The sequence below is a fragment of the Erythrolamprus reginae genome, chromosome 5, assembly GCF_031021105.1.
Source record: "Erythrolamprus reginae isolate rEryReg1 chromosome 5, rEryReg1.hap1, whole genome shotgun sequence".
Classification (NCBI taxonomy): domain Eukaryota; kingdom Metazoa; phylum Chordata; class Lepidosauria; order Squamata; family Dipsadidae; genus Erythrolamprus; species Erythrolamprus reginae.
The window spans coordinates 36,219,206-36,244,964 of record NC_091954.1 but is presented as its reverse complement, the minus strand read 5'-3'; the positions used below and the strand labels follow the sequence as shown (position 1 = coordinate 36,244,964).

The 25,759-nt window shown below is 45.1% G+C and overlaps 1 protein-coding gene across 6 annotated transcripts in view; it reads left to right on the top strand.

Moving 5' to 3' along the window:
* PLCE1 (phospholipase C epsilon 1) overlaps positions 1 to 25,759 on the top strand; it is a 219,957-nt gene that overhangs the window by 5,220 nt on the left and 188,978 nt on the right. For 5 of the 6 annotated variants that reach the window (XM_070752405.1, XM_070752404.1, XM_070752403.1 and 2 more), the window contains exon 1: positions 9,134 to 9,298. The exons of the other annotated variant lie outside the window; for it this stretch is intronic. The gene's annotated coding sequence lies outside the window, so the exon portion shown is untranslated. Of the gene's footprint in view, positions 1 to 9,133; positions 9,299 to 25,759 lie in introns of those variants that run through there. 6 annotated transcript variants of the gene reach the window in all.

Sequence of the window (25,759 nt, the reverse complement as noted above, 5' to 3'; positions counted from 1 at the left end):
CAACAGACTCAAACTCAACCCGGATAAGACGGAGTGGCTGTGGGTTCTGCCTCCCAAGGACAATTCCATCTGTCCGTCCATTACCCTGGGGGGGGAATTATTGACCCCCTCGGAGAGGGTCCGCAACTTGGGCGTCCTCCTCGATCCACAGCTCACATTAGAAAACCATCTTTCAGCTGTGGCGAGGGGCGCGTTTGCCCAGGTTCGCCTGGTGCACCAGTTGCGGCCCTATTTGGACCGGGACTCATTGCTCACAGTCACTCATGCCCTCATCACCTCGAGATTCGACTACTGTAATGCTCTCTACATGGGGCTACCTTTGAAAAGTGTTCGGAAACTTCAGATCATGCAGAATGCAGCTGCGAGAGCAGTCATGGGCTTACCTAGGTATGCCCATGTTTCGCCATCACTCCGCAGTCTGCATTGGTTGCCGATCAATTTCCGGTCACAATTCAAAGTGTTGGTTATGACCTTTAAAGCCCTTCATGGCATTGGACCAGAATACCTCCGAGACCGCCTCCTGCCGCACGAATCTCAGCGACCGATTAGGTCCCACAGAGTGGGCCTTCTCCGGGTCCCGTCAACTAAACAATGCCGGTTGGCGGGCCCCAGGGGAAGAGCCTTCTCTGTGGCGGCCCCGACTCTCTGGAATCAACTCCCCCCGGAGATTAGAACTGTCCCTACCCTCCCTGTCTTCCGTAAAGTTCTTAAAACCCACCCTTGTCATCAGGCATGGGGGAACTGAAACATCTCCCCCGGGCACGTACAATTTATGTATGGTATGTTTGTGTGTGTGCTTGTTAGTATATCGGGGTTCTTTTTAAAACTTTTTTAAATATTTAAATTTATTTGAATCTATTTGGATTTGTACAATTTGTTTATGCCTGTTGTGAGCCGCCCCGAGTTCACGGAGAGGGGCGGCATACAAATCTAAATAATAAATAAATAAATAAATAAATAAAATATTGTAAATAGTAAATTGCAAATTGTACATAGAATAAAATACAAAATCCAACTTTTGGATTTGTCATGCTTTCTATATAGAATTATAATCCAAGAATGGTTTCCAATTAGAATTAAATTCTGTTTAAATAATACACAGTTAATCTAGCCATTGAGGCATATTCCTGCATTTTTGAAGCCCCCCCCCCTCAATAAAAGACATATAAAATTCCCGCAACAATTAAGCATGTACAACGTTAATTTTCTGGATCTTAAAGGGTTATGTGAAATTTAGTAAGACTATCTCAGGTTGCAGTGGGATTTCAAAATGTGTTCCTTCTAAAAATGAATCACTGTCCAGTAGGAGGACGGAGCTTTCACAACATTACCACTATTGTACATTAAAAAAAGAAAGAAAAGTCATCAGATTTGTGTTTCCAAAATCAGGAGAAAAAGAAAACAGATTCTAAATTTGGAAAGAGAATTGAGTTTTCTCGGACGTGGGTTGTAGCCTTTGCCAACAAGGGGTCTTACGTGGCTATACTTTTTAGTATCTTTATAATGAGAGGGAGTGCTCCATTTACTTGCTCCAGACAGGCTGTCCACAACCAATAGTTGACAATGGAACTTTCTTGTTATTGATGATTTCTCTCATTTCGTCCTGTTCCCCTCCTCTGTACCTTTGAGCCATCAGGTGAGCTATTTTGGGATAAGGGCTTAGCATTCCTTTGGAAGAATGCTAATGCTAGAGGCAGTGTTCAGAAATAGCACGACTGATAGAGGTCATGCAACAGGTGGCCAAGCACCCCATTCCAAGCACCCACCCACTCATCTCTGCTCCACGCTAGGCGTAAAGTGATAGATGGCTATTTGCTGCTGGCAGGCAACCCTTGATGAGAAAGGGAAATGAAGCCAAAGAAATCTGCTAATTGTTTCCCTTCGTTTATCCTGCCACAAAGCATTAAAGATTATTAGTTACTGACTTGTTACAGTGCCAGGTTAAGGGCTCTGTAATCTTTGCAGCAAGGGGAGTGCTGTGGGGGTTGCGCACTTCAACACACCTTCTGGCTATGCATTTACTGTAGCTACCATCCTTTGAAAAGTCATGGGACAACTTGTTTTTATTAAAAACAGGGTTGTCAGCAGGGCATGGGCTTGTTTATTGAATGACTTTCTTTACATCATCCCTCCTACCTTGGACATAATCAAGTCTAACCAAATCAAATCTTTACTGTGATCAAAGTCCTGCATGAAGTGGGTGAGCAACAAGAAATTAAAAAGCATAAAAGGTAGGACAGAATAAAAGCACTACATATAAAACCCTAAGTTTTATTATTTTTTAAATTCAAACATTTATTTTATTTTAGGAAATTTATATTGCTGCCTACTTGCATAGGGCGACTCAAAAATAGTCTAAAAGGAGGCATCAGAGCAATAAATGTGCATAGGGGAGCGTGGCAAATTAAATCCATTTTAATATAGAGCACTCTACATGACTTATGTTGGAGCCAGATTGGTATCTGAGATTAACAGGGAGGTGTCCTGTATACATTTATGCAATAATGGTGATTTATGGGGTTTTAGGCAATAATGGTGAAATGAGGGTAGTAGGAATGTCTTTGTAGTACAGGCACTGGAAAAGTACATGGTCTATTGTTTTTATGTGTCTAGAATCACAGGTGCATTATCTTTCTGGGCAGGGGGAACTTGTACCAACCTTCAAAGGCAACTGAGGGCAGGACATGATACTGTGCCTCCACGAGGCAGAATCCTATTGGGTTCACTGGAAATAAAGGTTGAGGACCTGGTTGGGTCCAACTGGGGCTCTACAAACTGTTTAATGAGAGTTTTAGCCTGATTGTATCCCATGAGTAGAAGACCTGGAGAGAAGCCCAAAGCATTTAGTGGTCACAGTCTTTTCCTATATAGACTAAATCCGGTCCCTCACAGTTAGTGGAGCAAGATCATAGGGAAAACAGGATAGTCTGAGCCAGTAGTTGTATTGACATTCACATTAGGCCAGTGATGGTGAACCTTTTTTGGTTTGCGTGCCAAAAGGGTGTGTGAGCGTGTGCTAGTACGTGCGCACGTTCCCACACCCATTCCCTCCCCCCCCATGCATGCACACCACCCCTGTGCTGCCCTGCGCATGAGCACAACCCCCCTCTGTCCCTGTGCATGCACACAGGCCTCACTGAAGCCTGGGACGGTGAAAAAATGGCCAAACTGACAAACCAGAAGTTTGGAAGAATAGACTTCTGGTTTGTCCATTGTGCTGTTTTTTGCACTCTGGAGGCTTCAGGGAAGTTTCTCTGAAGCCTCTGGAGGGTGAAACGGCCTTCCCCAAGGCCAAAAATCTGCTGGCTAGTGGGTGCATGCGTTCTGCAGCTGACATAGGGCATTGCCTCGCGTGCCCTACGATATGGCTCCACATACCACCTGTGGCACACATCATAGGTTCACCATCTCAGTTCTAGGCTGCACTCTCATGAGGTTTGTCTCTAGTTTCAGGATGGCTTTAGACACATATTTTGGAGTTTGAAGTCCACTCTTAGAAGTGGACGCTCTAATAGTACAGAATTGGAGTGGGGACCCAGCTGGGTGCCAGAGAAAAGTTGTGTTATTGTCCTGGCTTCAAATAATTTGAGTGCTGCATGAATGCAGTGGTCACCTCTTACCTTGAGGAATTTAAGGATGGCAGTGATCTTCTTCGTGAATTTTCAACGATGTCGTTTCCTGGGGTTTCCTATTGTTGGTAGAGTTATAGGAATATTCCCAGATATTTGAAATGGGAAACTTGATCGATTTTTGTTTTCTGATCATTGAGCTTTAGCTGGTCTTCCTTGCAATAGAATGTTAATGCTCCAAGCACTCTTTTAAGAAGTATTCTTAGGAGTATTACTGCATCGTCTGAATAGAGTTCAATAGAGATGTGGCTTCCAGCTAGTTTGGAGGAATGAAACTTTGTGTTCAGGAGATGGGTCACAATGGAGTTTATAGTATATAAAAACTGAATAGGGATGAGGCCAGTATGCAGCCTTGCTTTAGATCTTTCTCAGTTCTAGTGACACTAGTGAGAAGGTGGGATTGCAACTTACTTTGAGTGATGTTTCTTCATACGTATTGAATGAAGTAAATATTGGTCAAAGAGTTATTCAGTTTTTCCCATAGTTTGGCTCATGTATGGTAACAAAAGCTACTTTGAAATCTACGAAGGAAGTATAAAAGATTGCAGGAGGAGTATTTTTCAATGAGAAGTTATAGCACTAAGCATTGATGAACAATGGGTTGTCCTTCCGTAAATCTGGCTTGGTCTTCACTAGGTATGTTTTCTTGTTCCAGTCAGTTCTAATGTTTCCATTATTGATCTTGCATAAAGGTTTCTGATATTGAGGAGTCAGATCAGTTTATTATTCGCAGGGTTATACTTTTTCCTTGTTTTGTATAGAAGGAGTAATTGCAAGCCCCTAATCCTTGGCTACTTGGTCTTAGCTGTCGAAGCAGGTAAAGATTGATGCTAAGTTGGAGTAACTGTAATTTAGGATGCACAGGTGATAAATATCTTGATGAGAATATTCCACATGTATCAGACCACTATGTGATTGAAACCTATGGGGCTAATTTGTAGTGTATACAAGTAGTCATCAACCTATGACCACAATCAAGCCCAAAAATGTATGTTGTTAATTGAGAAATTTGTTGAGTTTTGCCCCATTTAACAACATTTTCTTGTCACATTTATTAACTGAATCACTGCAGTTATTAAATTAGTCACACGTTGTTAAGTGAATCTGGTATCCCTATTGATTTCACTTGTCAGAAGATCACAAAACGGGGTCCCAGGACACTTGGACACTGCACATAAATGTGAGTCAGTTGTCAAGCATCTAAATATAAATCATATGACCATAGGGATGTTGCAACAATCATAAGTGAGAAAAATGGTCATAAGTCACTTTTTTTCAGTATCATTGTAACTTCAAACGGTCGCTAAACAAACTATTGTAAGTTGAGAAATACCTGTACATTGGTACCTCTACTTACAAACTTAATTCGTTCTGTGGTCATGTTCTTAAGTAGAAAGGTTTGTAAGAAGAAGTAATTTTTCCCATAGGAATCAATGTAAAAGCAAATAATGCGTGCGATTGGGGAAACCACAGGGAGGGTGGTTTCCTCCCAGGAGATTCCTAGAGTGGCCCCATAGAGTCTTCTCCCCTCCTTTTCCGGCCCTGTTTCCTCCCAGGAGATTCCTAGAGTGGCCCCATAGAGTCTTCTCCCCTCCTTTTCCAGCCCTGTTTCCCCCCAGGAGATTCCTAGAGAGGCCCCACGGAGGCTTCTCCCTGCCTTTTCCGGTTACAGTTTCAGAGGCTCGGGTTTGTAAGTGGAAAATGGTTCTTGAGAAGAGGCAAAAAAATCTCGGACACCCAGTTCTTGTCTAGAAAAGTTCGTAAGTAGAGGCGTTCTTAAGTAGAAGTACCACTGTATATCTCAACTGCACCCATGGCATATACAGTTGTGCTTGTACGTTTACATGCCCTGGCAGAATTTATGATTTCCTGGCCATTTTTCAGAGAATATGAATGATAACATGAAAACCTTTCTGTCACTCATGATTAGTGTTTGGTTGAAGCCATTTATTATCAATCTTGTTCAATCCTAATGACAACAGAAACTTTCCAAATGACCGTGATCAAAAGTTTACATACCCTGGTGATTTTAGCCTGGTAACATGCACACAGGTTAGCACAAAGGGGTGTAAATGATTATTAAAGGTAACCATCCTCATCTGTGATCAATCAGTATGTGTGTATAAAAAGGCCCATGAGTTTACAGATTCTGATATACAGATTCTTGCCTCTTTCATCCAGTGCTGCACTGATGTGTCTGATTTCCAATTCATGGAGAAAGCAAAAGAAATGTCAAAGGATCTGCAGGGAAAATGTAGTTGAACAGGAAATGAATATAGTATTATGATTTGAGCTTGATTTAGTTGGTTGATTTAGGATCCATTTCTTGGGTTATCCTAATTCAGGATTTGAACATTGTTTGATTGAGCTATCAGTTGCAATTAGTGCAGGTTCCCCCCACCCCATAAGTCATGTGTGAGCATATTTATACTGCAAGAATACAATACTGTATATAAACACAGTGGTACCTCTACTTAACAACTTAATTCATTCCGTGATCAGGTTCTTACGTAGAAAATTTTGTAAATACAGTAGATGCAATTTTTCCCATAGGAATCAATGTAAAAGTAAATAATGTGTGCAAACCCATTAGGAAAGAAATAAAAGCTCGGAATTTGGATGGGGGGTGGAGGAGGAAGAAGAGGAGGACAGTCGCTGCCCAGAGCAAAGGAAGCATTTCTTTTCTCTGGGCACTGGCAGAGGTTTATTCCCTCTCCAAGTGCCCAGAGAAAAGAAAATGCTTCATTCGCTCTGGATTGCCAAAGCCTCCATGATGGCCAGGATTAAAGGGGGAATGGCAGGAAACTGGCCGGGACTTTGTGCCGCTCTCAAATTTCCTGGAAAATTTTTCCGGGCTTGGGTTCTTAAGTAGAAAATGGTTCTTAAGAAGAGGCAAAAAAGTCTTGAACACCCGGTTCTTATCTAGAAAAGTTCTTAAGTAGAGGCATTCTTAGGTAGAGGTACCACTGTATATTTATTATAATATTTCATATACAGTGTTCCCTTGACTTTCGCGGGGGATGCGTTCCAAGACCTCCTGCGAAAGTCAAATTTCCGCGAAGTAGAGATGTGGAAGTAATTACACTATTTTTGGCTATGAACAGTATCGCAGGACATCCCCTAACACTTTAAACCCCTGAATTACAATTTCCCATTCCATTAACAACCTTTAGATTATTACTCACCATTATTACTGGTACTCACCATTGAAGAAGATACTTAATGAGCCTGATATTTATTAGCATAATTATTTATTAACAATAATTTGGCAATGACGTATGACATCACGGGTGGGAAAAACTGTGGTGTAGAACTAAAACCCTGTGAAGTATTTTTTAATTAATATTTTTTGAAAAACCGTGGTATAGACGTTTCGCGAATGTCGGAGCCGCGAAAGTCAAGGGAACACTGTATACTATTACATAGTTGCTTATGCTAATCCAAAACCAAAGTAATCATATTAGGTCTGTGGAGGTTTGTGAGTAAAGAAACTCTACATTGAAAATACATTGTGGAGGCACTAATAAAATATGAACTGATTTTATCAGTTGCAGGATGCCACAAGATTCTTGTTTTGCAAACAACGAACTATATAATGCAGCAAAAATAACTGTTGCTATTCAGAAAAGCTTATACTACCTAAATAATTGTTATAGGAGGGGAGGTTAAGAAGTCCAGCATTAAGGTGTTCATCATACTTGTGTCCACAGAAGCAAGCAGTTGACAGTTACAAGAACAAGGTTGGCACAGCCCTGAAGAAAAGAAACTTTGTGGACAATATTAGATTGGGAGACTAACATTGAAGAACACGCTGCAACAGCCAAATTGGAAATACATATCCATCTTAGAAGTTTAATTAAATTCAAACAGCAATGGCTGTCTTGTACAGAACACATTATAAAGCAAGGGAAAATTAGATATTTGGAATAAAATAGAAACCAGCAATAATCTGTAGAATACAATCAATCATTTGCCACATCCAATCTGGGTCCATCACCGGGACCAGAGGTTTAGTCTTTTGAGTTTTCGGACTCGTGCTGGAGCCCATCCTCAAGAAAGTTCTCTCTAACAAAACGTGTAAATCAATTTTTATTAAAGTCACAGAGCAAAATCTATAAATACAGGAGCTCAGCAATTGACATGAAGTAGAAAATGTGTTACTATCACAGCTTTTAAGCACTTTTAATCTTTTATGTGTACACATGCATGTATGTTTTTTAGGTCATTTTTTACTCCAGATGAGTGCCCGGACTGCAGTTTTTAGGAAAGTGGTATGTCCTTGCCTGCTTCCTAAGGCTGAGAAAGAGGGACTGGCCCAAGTCACTCAGCTAGCTTGATGCCTAAGGCAAAAAGTCTCCTGGTCACCACTAAACTATAATCTATACTTGGAAACTAAACAAGCAGAGAAGCAATTTAGAACTCAGGAGAAATTTCCTGACAGAACAATTAATCTGTGGAACAGCTTGCCTCCAGAAGTTGTGAATATTCCAACACTGGAAGTTTTTAAGATGTTGGATAACCAGTTGTCTGAAGTAGTGTAGGGTTTCCTGCCTAAGCAGGGGGTTGAACTAGAAGACCTCCAAGGTCCCTTCCAACTCTTCTATATTATAAGTATTGTTTTATCTTGTTTCCTTTCTTTTTCTCTTCTGCATTTCATTTCATCATTGATTTTTAATAAAATTTGGGATTATAGATTAGTTTATTTTTATTTTTAAATTAATTGGATTTAGATTGTATTGTATTGTTTTCTTTTTTTTATATGTTGTAAGCTGCTCCGAGTCCTCAGAGAGGGGCAGCATATAAATCCAATTAATAAATAAATAGTAAATAAATTTCACAAGTCCAACAATAAAATAGTGAGGGGGACTAGCATTCACTTTTTTTTAACAGGAATGACCCCTCTTCCTTTCCAACCCAATTATATTGCTTCTGAGAATTATCTACACTGCTCAAAAAAATAAAGGGAACACTTAAACAACGGAATATAATTCCAAGTAAATCAAACTTCTGTGAAATCAAACCTATCCACTTAAGAAGCAACACTGACAATCAATTTCACATGCTGTTGTGCACATTCAACTTTGTACAGAACAAAGTATTCAATGAGAATATTTGATTCATTCAGATTTAGAATGTGTTATTTGAGTGTTCCCTTTATTTTTATTTTTTTGAGCAGTATATTTTGATGAACAAAGATCTGGCCATCCTGGAAATGGTGACTTCAGGTTGATCCTTCCTCCTGGAGGGGGGGAAAACAAAAACAAAATAAACCCTTGCCAGGTAGCCATAATCTTGCCCCCACACCCTCGCATGTTTTCAGATATCTATATCTATATATCTGAAAACATGAGAGGGTGTGGGAGGAAAGATGAAGGCTATCTGCCAAGGGTTTATTTTGTTTTTTAAAAAATATATTATTTATTTTGTTCTTTTTCCCGCCCAGCGAGGCGTTGTTAGCCTAGTCCGTCACCTCCTCCGGGGTCAGCCCCTGCTGGCGAGCAACCTTTCTTTTTTTCCTCCGCCTCCCCGCGGAGTTATGTGGGGAATTTAAAGGGGAGCCGCTCGGCTCTCCCCGAGTTTGCCGAGGAGGCGCAGAGTCGTGGTGTTTAGGGCCCTCCTTCCAGCGATGATTGGCGGCCGGCGGCGGAGGAGCTGAGGAGATTGCCGGGGTGAGATTTTATTTTATCTTATCGGCGGGAGGGGATCCCGGGCTCGCAGCCTCCGCTTAGTAGGACTTCCTCAGCGGCGGGGGTGGTGGTGTGGCGTTTCTGCAAGGACGGAGCATCTCGGAGAGTTCGCCTGGCGCTCGGCTTAAAGGCGCGGGGGGGGGGGGAGGCGGCGGGAAAAAGTCCCCGCTTTAAACGGAGGTCCCGCTGCCCGGCATGAGAGACGCCCAGTTTGATGAGGCGCCTAAAAGGGCGCGCTTTGTGACACGGCTCTCTGCTCTTAGGGGCTAGTTCCGATATTAAGCCTAAGCATGCAAAACTATTTGTAGCTGCCTTCAAAGCCTCGTTTTGTGGACGTCAGTGCCGACAGGTTGTGATGACCCGATGAATCCGGCTTGCCAAATTGGCGTCTAGCAACTTTTGTGGACTTCAACTCCAAGGATTCCCCGATTTTTTGCTGGGGAATTGTGGGAGTTGAAATCTACATATCTTTAAAAGGCTGAGAAATACTCTGCTAAATTTAAAATATCCCGCTCAAAAAAAATAAAGGGAACACTCAAAGAACACATCCTAGATCTGAATGAATGAAATATTCTCATTCAATACTTTCTGTACAAAGTTGAATGTGCACAACAGCATGTGAAATTGATTGTCAACCAGTGTTGCTTCTTAAGTGGACAGCTGGATTTCACAGAAGTTTGATTGACTTGGATTTATATTGGATTGTTTAAGTGTTCCCTTTATTTTTTTGAGCAGTGTATATTTTTGACGATTTCAAAAGTTAGAAAGCTAAGGTGGGAAAGGTAGAGTATGTTTGCCAACAGTGTATTTCAGAAGGACTGCTTTGCATAAAGTTTTATATATTGTAAGCCATCCCAAGTCCTTGGAGAGGGAGGTTATATCAATTCCAATAAATAAGTAAGGGAGTGAGTGAGTAAGTAACTAAGTAAGTAAATAAAGCAAGCAAGCTTTTTAAAATACCTTTTAATACTTACAGGCATCATATTAAGCTCTAATTATTTTCTGTGAGCATTGTGTGTGAACTAAGTTTTACAGGTTAGCTGTGGGGAGCCAGGTTTATTCAGCCAACCAGTGCTAAAACAATTTATGGCCTAATAGGAAATTGCCTAGTCATAAATATTTGCTGTGCTACCAAAGCCTCATTAAAAAATTCCAACAAATCTACATTAATTAAGGTTATCTTTATTTGAGTGTTGGGGATATTTAATTCTTCCTGATTTTTACACTGTTCCTGTTTGTTTCTCTAATGAGTAAACAGCTAGTATTTTTCATGTTGGTGATAAAAAAATCTAACCTGGGAGGGTGAAATTTTCTATGGCATGTCATCAGGAATCAAGATCAATTTGAAACAGAGGTCCTTAAAGAAGGTGCTTTTACATAAAACTTTTATTGTGAAATTGGCCAATCATCTGCGGGATATATGGAATGGCTGGATCCTTCTCTCACTGTTTTATTAATTTATTTAATCATATTGACATGTTTATTTTATCTCAAACACTTGATAAGGAATAATGAAATAGCTGCATAATATATTCCAATTAGATACATTTGCTTGGAAGGATTTGGTTATTGTGCTTTTAAGTACAGGCAGTCCTTGACTTACAACACTTCATTAGTGACCATTCAAAGTTATGGCAGTGAAAAAAGTGACCTGACTGTTTTTTCCATGCTTATGACCATTGCAACGTCCTCATGGTCATGTGATCGAAATTCAGATGCCTGGCAAATGGTTTATATTTAATGTTGCATGGTGATATGATTCCCTTTTGCAACCTTCTGGCAAGCAAATCAATGGGGAAGTCAGATTCTCATAACAACTGGGTTACTAACTTAACAACTGCAATGATTCACTTAACAACTGTGGCAAGAAAAGTTGATAAAATGGGGCAAAACTCACTTAACAAATGTCTCTGCAACATGAATTTGGGGCGGAATTGTAGTTGTAAGTCAAGGGCTAGCTATATTGGCCTTGCTTCCTTTTATAAGAGAAAATATAGTTTTGGTATGCTTTTTAAAAAAATAGAAACAGTGAGACAAAATAACAGGTAAATAGACATGTTTTTTTATGAGCTTGGCTAGTTTACTGGCTGTGAACCCATCTAGTGGGAAAAGGTTGTGACATTCACACATATTTGCTTGCCTCTAGAGTAGACTCTTATCCTTCTCATGTGCTTCATCTGGCCTGTCTTTAAAGATAGGTCGGTATGTTCAACAGGTGCAGAATTCAGCAGCCTGGATGCTTATGGTAAAGGAAAATGATCAAAGCATGAACAACTATTTCATATCAGCTGCAGTAGTTGCCACTTTGCTTCTAAATTCAGTTTCAAGTACTGGGAATTTCCTTTAAAGTCCTAAGTAATTTGAGACCCTGGGATTTGAAGGCTTGATGGCATCTGTATAAACTTCATTGTCTGCTATTATAAAGAATTAGAATTATTTTATTAACACAATTATTTCCATATTGTAGTTAAATGGGACCCATGCTATTGTATACAAGAAATTAGTGAGGTAAAAAAATAATTTAGCTTATAAGAAATTGTGTCCAAGTTGTACCCGATTTAAAATGTTAGCTGTCCCAATACCAGTCAGGTTATTCATTAAAATCAGATGGGGAAGTTAATGTAATTGTAACTTGGTTTTTTTTTTTTTTTGCTTATTGCTTTGAAACATTGATTGTTATTTTTTGGTTTATATTCCAGTCTTTATGTTCAGGAGCATAAGTAGAATTTATGTAGAAAATTCTGTTTTTCTCCATTGACTCTGGAAGGAGAGTCCATCATGGGTTGTTAACCAATCCTATTGGTAGAGACTGAGTTAATTTGAATAATTAATAGTCACCGCCCCCTTAGCAGCCCCCATGAGCCAGTTTTAAAAACTCAGTCCAAGTGTAGAGACTGTTGAGTTTTAGTCTGAGTTACTTAAACATTAATGTTAAATAAAATCTTGTACCTTTTTAATCTTGTTTCTTTTGTCTTTCTACAGGTTGAAGAGAAGTCATCCTGGAAGGGGTCTCTGCCCTCCGTGGGCACCGCCCCCACCGGTTTTCTCCTCGGGGCCCCCTTCCCTCAGCGGGTACCACCCGAAGCGAGGAGCGACACAGCCTGGGGTCCCTGGCCTCCGAGGCCAGACCCGGCTGCAAGCCGAAGGTGGGGGGGTCCGCCCCCCCCCCCCACTGGGAGGCTTGGGGGAATCTCCACTTCCCCAGAAGATTAGGCAGCGAAAAGAGCTGGCTCGGGGCCAGCGCCTCTCAGCTGTTTGGCGGATCGGGGGGAAAAGCCGCCGCCGATGCCGCCGCCACCTTTACTGTGATCGCCGAATCGGCGAAAAGAGCAGGGAAATTGCTGAGCGAGCAGGCAGGCTGTGTGGAGGATGATTGCCCTAGCGGGGGTTGCCCCCCCCAATAAGGGAGCAGCGGGAAGCCACGGAGTGCTAAAGGGGCTAGTTTTGCCTCAGAGGCTTTTCCCACGCCCGCCATTTTGTGAGAAGGCGGGAGAGTTGCTCTCCGCCCAGATGATGGGCGCGATCAACTGAATGGGGTCAAATTGCGCATGCGTGAGCCCCAGGGGTGTCTGATCGCCATTTTGTGCGTTGTTTCTGAGGAGATAGCTGTCAGATTCGATCTCCAGATTCAGCGAGTGAGTACAATGGAAAACCAAATGCTTCCAGTTAAAGTGCCCTCTCCTAGCACAGTCCCTAAGGCCAAGGCTAAGGCTAAGGATAAAGGCAAGACCCAACATTCCTCTTCATCGCTTAAAGAAGCGGAAAAGCGGATTCAGGCCTTAGAGAAGAGGTTGGAGGCGGCCCTTCACACCCCCTTGACCATCTCTCCTCTGCCTGCGCAATATTTGCCTCTGGCCAGGGACACATCAGTTCCTCATTCCACTGTAAGGCCAGCAGAGGTACTGTCAGACCGGGATTGGTCACCAGACAGGCAGATGTCAGCTATGCCTCAAGTGCTCCCTTCTCCTGGTCCTATCCAAACTAGGCCAGGGTTAGCTAGTCAGTCCTTAAGGAATGGTCAAGGACCCTCAGCCACCTTTACGCCCACAGCAGCGGGGCTTCGGGTTCAACCTGAGGCATGGTGAGCAGCAGGGCTTCGAGCACAGCCAGATGCTTGGCATCAGATGTCCCCTTCGGTGCAGGACTTAATTACCAATGCCTATACTCAGGGGATGGCGGTGGGGGTGCAACAAGTTACACAGCAGCCTCGCTCAGTTCAGTCAAAAAACCTATGGTGTGCACCGCCCCCCTCGGGTTTGGGGTCTTGGGCTGAAGAAGCGAACCCTTTAGAGGATACTGAAAAAGACTATGAGCTTTCTGACGATGAAACACCACCGGAACAGCCCGTAGCGGCTGGCTTGTTTAAGGCTTCAACTTTCAGGGTCTTGCTTCATAAGGCCAAACAGACTATAGACTTACCAGGTCCTGGGAAATCAACAGACACCATGGATGGGTCCAAACTGTCTACTGTACTGTTTAAGGAACCCCAGCCCGAGTCTGACCACATTCCATCCTCTGATATTTTCCAGCAAAGTGTTAAAAGACCCTGTCAGCACCCAGCTGCAGCTCAGGGCCCCTCTGCAGTAGAAAGAAGGTTCTACACATTTGATGAGGAGGTAGAGAAATTGCTGGAGTTCCCTCCTATAGATCAGCCAGTCATGCAGCTGATTTCCAAGTCATTAGTGCCCTCTGAGACAGGCGACAGCCTGAAACCTGAGGACAGAAAGGCAGAGGTGTTATTACGCAAAACACATCAGATGGCAAGCTGGGGATTCAGAGCAGCGGCGGCTGCTTCCTTTTTCACTCGAGCATCAATAGTATGGCTACAGGAGATGCAGACCAGACTTGGACCGGATGAGGGTCGATTGCGTCAAGATCTCGGAAAACTGTTGGCGGCAGCGGAATTTTCGGCTGATGCCACTCTGCATGCTGCCAAGTTTTCGGCCAGGAGTATGGCGACCACTCTGTCATCAAGGCGCCTTCTCTGGCTGAGAAGCTGTCCAGCAGACCTGAAGTCTAAATGGAACCTGGCCTCAGCACCCTTTCAGGGGGACAAGCTTTTTGGGGAAGCGTTGGACCCAGTCCTCGTTGAGGACAAGAGGAAGTCCCTCCCCAGAGCCTACCGGCGCCAGGAGCGTCGCTATAACCCCTACCAACGCAGGCAGCCCTTTCGGTGGGACTCCTCCGCTCCAGTTGGTCAGAATACAAGACCGTATTCCCAGAACCAGTATAATCCTACCACATTTCGGAGTGATAGAGTGCCCTTCCAGGATCGTCAGAGAGGGTATCAACAAACGAGGCGTCCCTTTCGTAGAAACCAGAGGGGCTTCAAGCGCCCTAAGTGACTCTGTTCATCAGCCCCTGGGAGGCAAGCTTCAATTTTTCGAGGCCTCCTGGCGGACTACGTCCTCCGACAGGTGGGCGTTAGCAACCGTCTCCCAGGGTTTGCGTTTGGAGTTCCTCCAGCCCCCACCAAACCGTTTTGTTCAGTGCCCAGTTCAGCGGGACCCCCAGAAGAGGTCACAACTGCAAAAAGAAATAGCTCATTTCTTGGAGATAAGGGCAATAGAGGAAGTGCCCAGGCACGCAATAGGTACAGGTTTCTATTCAAGGGTGTTCCTTGTACCAAAAACATCGGGAGGGTTCCGAATGATCCTGAATTTAAAACACCTCAATGCCTACATCAGGTATCGACGGTTTCGGATGCAGTCCCTCCAAACCATCTTGGCTTCGATCCGGAGGCACGATCTCTTGACATCCATAGACTTGAAAGAAGCCTATTTGCATGTGCCAATCCTGCCAACTCATCGGAGATTTCTCCGATTCTACCTGAACGGGTCCCACTACCAATACCGGGCAATGCCGTTCGGCCTCTCTTCGGCCCCTCGCACCTTTACGAAACTACTCGACGTCCTGACTGCCAGTATCAGGTCCCATGGCATTCGGATTCTAGCCTACCTAGACGATCTTATTATCCTGTCCAGGTCCCCGCTCAGGGCTCTGGAAGATCTGGCAGTCACGAGACAGACGTTGGAATCCCACGGGTTCATGATCAACGAAGAAAAAAGTCATCTTCTTCCAACAGCCAGGCTGTTACACCTGGGGTCCTTAATAGATACATCCACAGGGACTGTAACCTTATCCCCAGAAAGAATAGCGAACATTCAGCAATTGATTTTACACCTTCAGCGCCAGCAACGGGTATCTCTCGCGTTTCTTTCAAAGGTGTTGGGGACCCTGGTTTCAGCTATCGGCATTGTGCCTTGGGCTCGTCATCATATCAGGGTCCTTCAATGGTTCCTTCTTCCATCGCAGAGGACGCAATTGAGTCATTCACAAAAGTCAGTGCGGCTTCCTCCAGAAGTCAGGGAATCGTTACGATGGTGGACTTAGCTTAGACCCACTTAGCTTCGCTGTCGGCGGAACACATTGCCGGGACCAGCAACATACAGGCGGACTGGCTAAGCAGGTCTACCCTGGACCCCGCAGAGTGGAAACTGGATCCCGGATTGTTTCATCAGATAATTCAACGCTTCAGGACTCCTCTGGTGGACCTTTTTGCGTCACAAGCCAACACGCAACTAGTAAGATTTTATTCTCGGTTCCCAACACCGAAAGCAGAAGGGGTCAATGCCCTCTTGTCTCCATGGCCCCGGGGTCTGTTATATGCATTTCCCCCGACATGTCTTATGCAAAGGGTACTGGACAAAGTAATCCGGGAGAAAGCCAAGGTGATCATAGTGGCTCCATACTGGCCCCGCCGGCCGTGGTTCGCAGACCTTGTAGCCCTATCGGTGTCCCCTCCTTGGAGGATCCCAGATCGGGTCATCTCTCTCAGTCAGGGGTCCATTTGTCACCCGGATCCTCAATGGTTCCAATTAGCCGCCTGGCGTGTGAGCGGGAGAGACTGATGCAGCAACATCTACCGGACACGGTCATTGCTACAATGCAGGCGGCTCGTCGGCCATCGACAGTGCGAATATATCAGGCGACATGGGCAGCCTTCTGCAGATTTTGTTCCAACCGTCAATGTGATCCGAAGCAAGCTTCATTAATTGCAATCCTGGAATTTCTCCAATCGGGAATTGAGCGGGGGTTAGCCCCTAACACCTTAAAAAGGCAAGTGTAAACTATAATCCGTTTGTCAGAATTTCGATCTTTGGCTCACCACCCATGGGTGAGGGATTTCATCAAGGGAGCTATTAACAAGCACGCTCCTGCTGTACGGAGATTCCCGACATGGGATCTCACCCTGGTGCTACGTGCACTCACTGGACCTCCCTTTGAGCCCATGAGGTCAATTTCATGTAGATTCTTATCAATTAAGACATTATTCTTGGTGGCGATTACATCTGCCCGTAGGGTTTCTGAGCTGTCAGCACTGTCCGTTAGACTGGACTTGTGTGTGTTCCATCCGGACAGAGTGGTGCTGAGGTTGGATCCTACGTTCATCCCGAAGGTGAATTCAGAGTTTCACAGACGGCAAGAACTTGTTCTTCCGGACTTCTGCACGCATGGTCAACATCCTTCTGAGCTTCGTTGGCACAAGATTGATGTTCGAAGGGCTTTGAAGCTCTATATCAGGAGGACGGCATCATTCCGAAGGACTGAAAGACTGTTTGTCTCCTTTGCTCAGGCCACGATGGGTCTTGGAGTTTCTTCGCAATCCCTTAGTCGCTGGATTAGGGATTGCATTGCGGAGGCTTATACAGCAAGGTCTCAATCACCTCCCGCTGGGGTCATGGCACATTCGACCAGGAGTGCGGCGACTTCGGCGGCTTGGTCGACACAAGCTTCTTTAGAAGATATTTGTCGTGCAGCAACTTGGGCATCATCTTCTACTTTTATACGCCACTATAAACTGGACTCTTTGGCTTCAGCAGAGGCTTCCTTTGGCAGGCGTGTCTTGCAGCGAGTGTGTGCCACTCCAACGACCTCGGCCCAGCCTTTTCCCTCCCAGGGGATTTGATCTTTGGTATATCCCATGATGGACTCTCCTTCCAGAGTCAATGGAGAAGAACCGTTGTACATACCTGAACGGTCTTCTCAGTGCTCTGGAAGGAGAGTCCAAACCCACCCGGCATGGTGTTTGGCCAGGTCGCCGGAGTGTTGGGACTGTTGAAGGTTATATATTGTTACTGGAGTTAATAAAATTTTATGGTTTTTACATTGTCTTCGTTTTTAAAACTGGCTCATGGGGGCTGCTAAGGGGGCGGTGACTGTTAATTATTCAAATTAACTCAATCTCTACCAATAGGATTGGTTAACAACCCATGATGGACTCTCCTTCCAGAGCACTGAGAAGACCGTTCAGGTATGTACAACGGTTCTTCTCCACAACAGCAAGGTAGGTTGAGCTGAGAACGGGATAGAACCAGAATTTTGGATCTTCCAAATCCAGTGGTTTTAACTTCTGTACCACACTAGTTTTAACACATTTTTTCATCATTCTGTTTTCAAATTGCAGTGCTTTTAAGCACGGTAGTAAAGTGATCCCCCGCTCGTTGCGAGGGTTCCGTTCCAGGACCCCCCGCAACGAGCGGGTTTTCGCGAAGTAGCGCTGCGGAAGTAAAAACACCATCTGCGCATATACAGATGGTGTTTTTAACTTCCGCAGCACCAGCGAGGAGCCGAAGATTGGGGGCGGCGCGGCTGTTTTAAAACGTCCCCGCCGACATGGGGGGCTCGCTAGCACCCCCCCGAACCCCCAACCCGGGTTTGGGGGTGTGCTAGCGAGCCCCCCATGTCGGCGGGGACGTTTTAAAACACCCGCGCACCTTCCCAACTGAGCCCTCAAGCCAAGCGCCAAAGGCGAACTTCTGCGCTTGGCTTGAGGGCTCAGTTGGGAAGGCGCGCGGGTGTTTTAAAACGTCCCCGCCGACATGGGGGGCTCGCTAGCACACCCCCGAACCCCCAACCCGGGTTTGGGGGTGTGCTAGCGAGCCCCCCATGTCGGCGAGGACGTTTTAAAACACCCGAGCGGCTTTCCAATGAGTCCCGAAGACAAACGCGGAAGTTTGACGTTTGTCTTCGGGACTCATTGGAAAGCTCCGATCGTTTTAAAACAGTTGCGCCGTTCTCCGCTGACTCCTAAAGCGGGGAAGTTCGCCAGGAGTCAGCGGAGAACGGCGCAATTGTTTTAAAACGATCGGAGCTTTCCAATGAGTCCCGAAGACAAACGTCAAACTTCCGCGTTTGTCTTCGGGACTCATTGGAAAGCCGTGCGGGTGTTTTAAAACGTCCCCGCCGACATGGGGGGCTCGCTAGCACCCCCCGAACCCCCAACCCGGGTTTGGGGGTGTGCTAGCGAGCCCCCCATGTCGGCGGGGACGTTTTAAAACACCCGCGCGCCTTCCCAACTGAGCCCTCAAACCAAGCGCCAAAGGCGAACTTCTGCGCTTGGCTTGAGGGCTCAGTTGGGAAGCGGCCCGAGCGAACGGCGTGGGGGGGAGAAGGGCGCACGAGCCGCGGGCGCGCGGGCAGGCAGGCTGCGGACAAGCCGTTCGCTCGGGCCGCTTCCCAGCTGAGTACTCAGCTGGGAAGCGGCCCGAGCGAAGCGGCAGCAGCGAGGAGTTTGCGTGGGCGGTGGTGGGGAAACTCCTCGCTGATGCCAGCCAAGAGGGGGAAGACCTAGGGAAGCCGCCCAGCAGCTGATCTGCCCGGCGCCATCTACGCATGCGTGCCCATAGAAAAAAAGGGCACGCATGCGCAGATGGTGTTCTGACTTCCGGGTTCAAAAATCGCAAATTACCCTGTTCGCAATGGTCGGGGATGCAATAACCGGGGGATCACTGTATTTTTAAAAATTGAAAGCTAAAGTCTGTTGAACTTCTAACTCTGGTGGGAATCAGAAGGCCGACAAATTCTTGTCTTTTTCTCTTGCTGACAATTTTGTTTGTCAGATTGTGGGATTCTGCTCTTCTGGACTTAAGACCTACTAACAGGATATTCTGACCCAGCTCTCCAAACAGGACAAGCTCTCTGTAATCAATCAACGATTCCTTTATTAGGAGCGCCAGCAGCCCCAACAAAAAGTCGCTATCACAGCAGGCAAACTAGTCTGTTCAGCAGGGAAATGAATAGTTGTCTGCCACATCTATTCATCTGCGCTCCCTGCCTTTTATCCCCAGAGCGAGGGTGGGGCTTCGCTAGCAGCAGTGGCTCTTCTATCCCAAGGATCAGCCCAAAGATTTCCACTGCTCTACTCTGCCTTCTGCACATCTGCGCATCAAGCACTGGACCCAGCTGTTTCTCCTCTTCCTCATCAGCCACCTCCAGACTTGGGGGTTTTGACTCTCCATCTGAGGGTTGACGGATGGTCCAGGCTCCACCTCTGTCTTTCTCTCTGGCAGCTCCAGTTCCTCTTCACCCTCATAGCTCTTAGATTTCATTGATCCATGCCTTCTCCTCATCTGATTTGGCTGCTGGAGGAACTTTGGGAGGAAGTAACTACTTGTCCTTGAATTCATTATGTCTAAAGGAAGAGAAATTGAGAAGAGTCAGACACTGATTCAGCTGCTACCAGCTTAAATGCTATTTCGGGATGTAGTATATTAATAGGAGCATAGGATCTAGATTACAGCAGGAAATTGACCCATTCTGTTCTGCCTTTGTTGATTACTTATAATATAGGTGGTCCTTGGCTTAGTGATCGTTCAACGTTACAACAGCACTGAAAAAAATAACTTAGATGACCATTACAGTATCCTCATGGTCAAATAATCAAAATTCAGATGCTTGACAAGTGGCTCATATTTTTATGACAATTGCAATGCCCCAGGGTCATGTGATCTTCTTTTGTGACTTTACTCACATGGAAACTAAATGGGGAAGCCGAATTCGGTTACCAACCATGTTACTAATTAACTACTGCAGCAATTCACTTAACAACTATGGCAAGAAAGGTCATAAAATGAGGCAAAACTCATTTAACCAATAACTCGCTTAGCAGCAGAAATGTTGGGCTCAATTGTGGTTGTAAGCCAAGGATTACTTATACTGTGCCCTCTACAGGTGGTCCTTAACTTATGACTAGATGCGTAGTGGCTGCTCAAAGTTATGAGCTCCCTCTCTCCCCCCCCCCTGCAGAAAAAAAGCTATTTAAGGTTTAGATTTCAAATTATGATGACTCACTCCTGCCTTGCCCACGTGTCTGATTGTGGCCACTTTCCAACAGCCCACATTTATGCCAGTTTTCAGCATCCTACAATTCTACAACCACGCTATAACAATGTTTTTGCTGGAAACTGGTGTTTGCTTTTTACAAGAGGCAAAACAGTGCTAAACGTGGACACTAAAAATAAATGAAAGAAAATACAATCAGTCAGTCCATGATAATTAAAGAGGTGATCATCTGGAAGCAGAAACACATGTGTTGACCAAGAAGATTGATAAATTATCAAATTGTATCACATGGCAAGATTAAAGGACATAAAAGAAAGGAAAAGCAATGGATAGGATGAAAGGGATTACAGGAATTTCCTTATAATTCAGATAGGCCACAATAAAAACATTCATCATAAAAATAAAACTCAATTTGATGGCTCCTAAATTTATTTATTTATTTATTTATTATTTAGATTTGTATGCCGCCCCTCTCCGAAGAGCAGTGTTTCCCAACCTTTTTTGAGCCGCGGCACATTATTCATATTTTCAAAATCATGGGGAACATTGAACGGGCGGTGGGGGGGGGGTGTAAAGAAAAGTTTGGACAAAAAAAATCTCTCTCTTCCTCCCTTTTGCTCTATTTCTCCCTATTTCTCTCTCTTCCTTCCCTTCTTTCTCTCCATTCCTCTTTCTTTCTTCCTCTCTTTTTTGCTCTCTTTATCTCTCCCTCCTTCCCTTCCTCTATGTCTTTCTCTTTCTGTCTCTCTTTCTCTGTCCCTCTTGCTAAGTCTCTCCCTCTGCCTCTCTTGCTATGTCTCTCTTTCTTTCTCTCTCTGTCCCGCTTGCTAAGTCTCTCTCTCACTCTCTCTCTCTCTGCCTCTCTTGCTATGTCTCTCTCTCTCTGCCTCTTGCTATGTCTCTCTTTCTCTCTCTCTCTATGTCTCTCTCTTTCTCTGTCTCTCTCTCTGTCTCACTATGTCTCTCTTTCTCTCTCTCTCTGCCTCTCTTGCTATGTCTCTCTTTCTCTCTCTCTGTCTTTCTTGCTATGTCTCTCTCTCTGTGTGTCTCTTTCTCTCTCTCTGCCTCTTGCTATGTCTCTCTCTCTCTCTTTCTGTCTCTCTTTCTCTCTGTCTCTCTTGCTATGTCTCTCTTTCTCTCTCTGCCTCTCTTGCTATGTCTCTCTCTCTTTCTCTCTGCCTCTCTTCCTATGTCTCTCTTTCTCTCTCTGCCTCTTGCTATGTCTCTCTTTCTTTCTCTCTCTCTTTCTCTGTCTCTCTTGCTATGTCTCTCTTTCTTTCTCTCTCTCTGCCTCTCTTGCTATGTCTTTCTCTCTTTCTGTCTCTTTCTCTGTCCCTCTTGCTAAGTCTCTCTCTTTCACTCTCTCTCTCTGCCTCCCTTGCTATGTCTCTCTCTGCCTCTTGCTATGTCTCTCTTTCTCTCTCTCTCTTGCTATGTCTCTCTCTTTCTCTTTCTCTCTTTCTCTCTTTCTCTCTGTGTCTCTTGCTATGTCTCTCTTTCTTTCTCTCTCTCTCTCTCTCTCTCTCTGCCTCTCTTGCTATGTCTCTCTTTCTCTCTCTCTTTCTCTGTCTCTCTTTCTCTGCCTCTCTTGCTATGTCTCTCTTTCTCTCTCTCTCTGCCTCTCTTGCTATGTCTCTCTTTCTTTCTCTCTCTCTCTCTCGGCTGACTGCAAGCGGGAGCCCTGACAGCAGCTGGACGTGCTGCTGGACGCCGTATATGCCAGCCCCGCAGCGCCAGCATGTACGGCGTCCAGCAGCACGTCCAACCACCACCGTTGGTGCCTCCACCTTGGAGATCCCTCTCGCCGCCCCCATCTCCCCGCGACTGCCTGGGGCCGCTGCAGCCGGCACCCTCCTGCTCCCACCACCAGTGCCCTCCCGCCGGGCCCCAAAGGACACTTGCCGCTGACGCCAGGGAACTCCAGCTGGGCGGGGCGCTGCCTGTGCCTCCGAGCTCCCACTCGCAGCTGTCCCCCGGCTCCTGCCAGATGCCGCGGTTTCTGGCGCTCTCCTGCTGGGCCCCAAAGAAGGAAGGCAGGAAAAAGGAGGCACGAAGAATGAAGCTCTCCTTTTTCCTGCCTTCCTTCTTTGGGGCCCAGCAGGAGAGCGCCAGAAACCGCGGCAACGGGCAGGAGCTGCGCCGGCAGCGCCCCGCCGAGCTGGAGCTTCCCTGGGAGCTTCGCGGCACACCTGACCGTGTCTCGCGGCACACTGGTGTGCCAAAGGTGACACGGGTGCCAAAGGTGACACGGGTGCCAAAGGTGGCACGGGTGCCAAAGGTGGCACGCGACACGGGTGCCAAAGGTGGCACGCGAGCCGTTGCCCTAGCTCAGCTCCAATGTGCATGTGTGTGCCGGCCAGCTGATTTTTGGCTCACACAGAGGCCCTGGGAGGGTGTTTTTGGCTTCCAGAGAGCCTCTGGAGGGATGTGGGAGGGCTTTTTTACCCTCCCCTGGCTCCAGGGAAGCATTTTGAGCCTGGGGAGGTCCAAACATGAACCTACTGGGTTCACCAGAAATTGGTAAACAGGCCATTTCTGGCCTCTAGAGGACCTCCGGAGGGTGGGGGAAGCTATTTTCGTCCTCCCCAGGCATTGAATTATGAGTTTGGGCACTTGTACATGCGTGAAAGCAAGCGCCTATGCTCTTTCAGCACCCGAGGAAAAAAAGGGTCACCATCACTGCCCTACAGTATAATGCAAACCTAATTGGAATTAAGCCCCAGAAAGATATTTCTTGATATATCTATACAGGATTGTAGCCTTGACCTTGAAATATAATCCTAAAAATTCCTAGCCAAATAACTGGTGAATATTTGTGTAAAGTGAACACATATTTGATGATGGGTATAATCTTTCTGATTCCTCCAAACAGTCTAGTTATATTATATGACAGAGCTCACATGAGGAAACATTGAGAAACATACATCAAGACGTAGCCACTGCTGCTATTTTCAGAGAAAGAATATTATTTCCACAGCTGTTATATTCTGGTAGCGGCTGCAATCAAGAGGTTTTCCTTCATCCAAACAGTAGTTGCAAGTTGCTCTGACAAAACTAATTTTGCTACTTACTTCTTTTAATACCAATTTATCAGCATCTGGCAAATGTTTTAATAGAACTTTCTTTTGAGGTTTACATTAAATATTCTGGGCAGAAATATCAACCTGTTTGCTTTATTACTTACTTTGTATCTTATTTATACTTCATTAGCAGTGATTTCATTGTGAAAGGTAAATTGTTTGTCAAAGGGCTTCACGTTTGTACAGGTAGTCTTTGACTTATGATGACAACTGAGCCCAAATCTTCTGTTGCTAAGTGAGACAGTTAATTGAGTTTTGCCCCATTTTATGACCTTTAGTCAGAAAATTTTATATCTTTTGAAGAAAATAAATCAAAAGCTCTCCCAGTCAACTGCATTTAGCTGATTCAAATAACTTCTTTATAATTAATTCAAAATATTTACAGTACCATACATTCTTCTTTACAGCAAGCTGAGAATATACTTACAAACATCATAACACAATGAAGACTTTACACAGACAGACCTTGTGGAGAGAGACATAGCACAAGAGAGACACAGCAGAGGCAGACAGAGACTGGACACCACACCCAGCTCCACGCCTAGTTCTTTGCACATGCTCAGTAGCACTTTTCTCTCATTGGCTGACTGAGCTACCACATGACTCTTCCAACTCATGAATATTCCTACACTCTCCCTTCATGATTGGAAGACACCTTGTGCCTCCCAATGGTGGGTTCCTACCGGTACGCTAGGGTGCGCTGTTCCGGTAGCAGCCCGCCAATTGTTCAATTTGTGTGCGATGGCTCCGGTGCCATCTTCGCCAGTCCATTGTGCGGCACCATCTTTTTTTTGTTTCCAATTCATGCACAGAAGCAAAATCTTGCGAGGGGACTCTCACACTTGTGAGATTTCAGTGATTTGTTTGCTTCCGCGCATGTGCGAAAACAAAAAATTGCCAAAATCATACAAGTATCCCCTCATGAGATTTTGGGGCTTTTTGCTTCTTGGGCATGTGCAGAAGCAAAATCCTGCGAGGGGGTGCATGTGCGGGCACACCCACGAGTGCCCAAATTGCCAGGATGCGTGTACAGCACACCAGTACGCGGGTAAGAGGAACCCGCTGCTGGTGCCTTTACCAGTGGCTAATACATCTTATACACCCATGTACAATCCACAGATTTGGTACCCTGTCTCAAAGTCACAGATGTAAACACTTCATGGTCTCCGATGGATTTCATCTCTTTGTCCATGGCTTCCTTCAATCTTTCTTGTTCAGCTTTTGGTAATGCCAACACTTCTTTATAACTTATTGGCTCATACTACACATTACTGGATAAACTGTATTGTTGTGCTTTTGGTATATGCTGTGAGCCGCCCCGAATCCATGGAGAGAGGCGGCATACAAGTCCAATCAATCAATCAATCAATCAATCAATCATTAACTAACTAACATACTTTTACCTTGTTGGCAGAATATCTGTCAGGCGGAATCCCTTTGTGACCTACGTGGATTGACTGCTCCTGTGTTTCAAGCCTTTCTGGCTTCATGTCTTGTTCAGCCTCTCCTCCCTAACACTAACACTTTCAATAAGCAATTTTCTATCATTAGATGAGTTACTGTCATTAAATAGATCCACCATCACTAAATGGATCACCATCACTAAGTGAAACATACCCAGAATTTGCATTAATTATGTCCCAATTTTGTTCTGCAATACTATCAGACCTGGAAAGGATTACCCTCTTGCTCCCACTGCTAAAGTGATAGTCTTTTGAGCCTGGCTCATAGCCTACAAACCTGAGCTTTCTAGCCTTTTGCTGTCCTTTTCTTCTGATTGCCTTTGGGATATGTACCCAGGCAGTACTTCCAAAAATTCTTAAATGTGTCAGTGATAGCTTTCTCCCATATAGGATTGCATATGGAGCATTATTATAGAATTATAGATTTATCTGGGATAAAAACAATCTTTGCACGACATTTTACTTCATCAGAATTAATTATCAAAATCATAAATAAACCATAGACATGATGGGGGTGGCACACATCCAAGCGGGGATTCCAACTTACCGCTGCTACCGGTGCTGATACATGTGCAGCTCCGGGTGACCTCATCAGAGGAAAGATTTAGCTTCTGCGCATGCACAGGAAGCAAATCTTGTGAGAAGAGGTGCAGGTGTGCGTGATTTTGGTGATTATTTTTCTTCCACGCATTGCACGCACGTGCATCCTCACAAAATTTTGCTTTCTGCGCATGTGGAGAAGCCAAATCTCGCTTTGACGCGCATGCACGCCCACC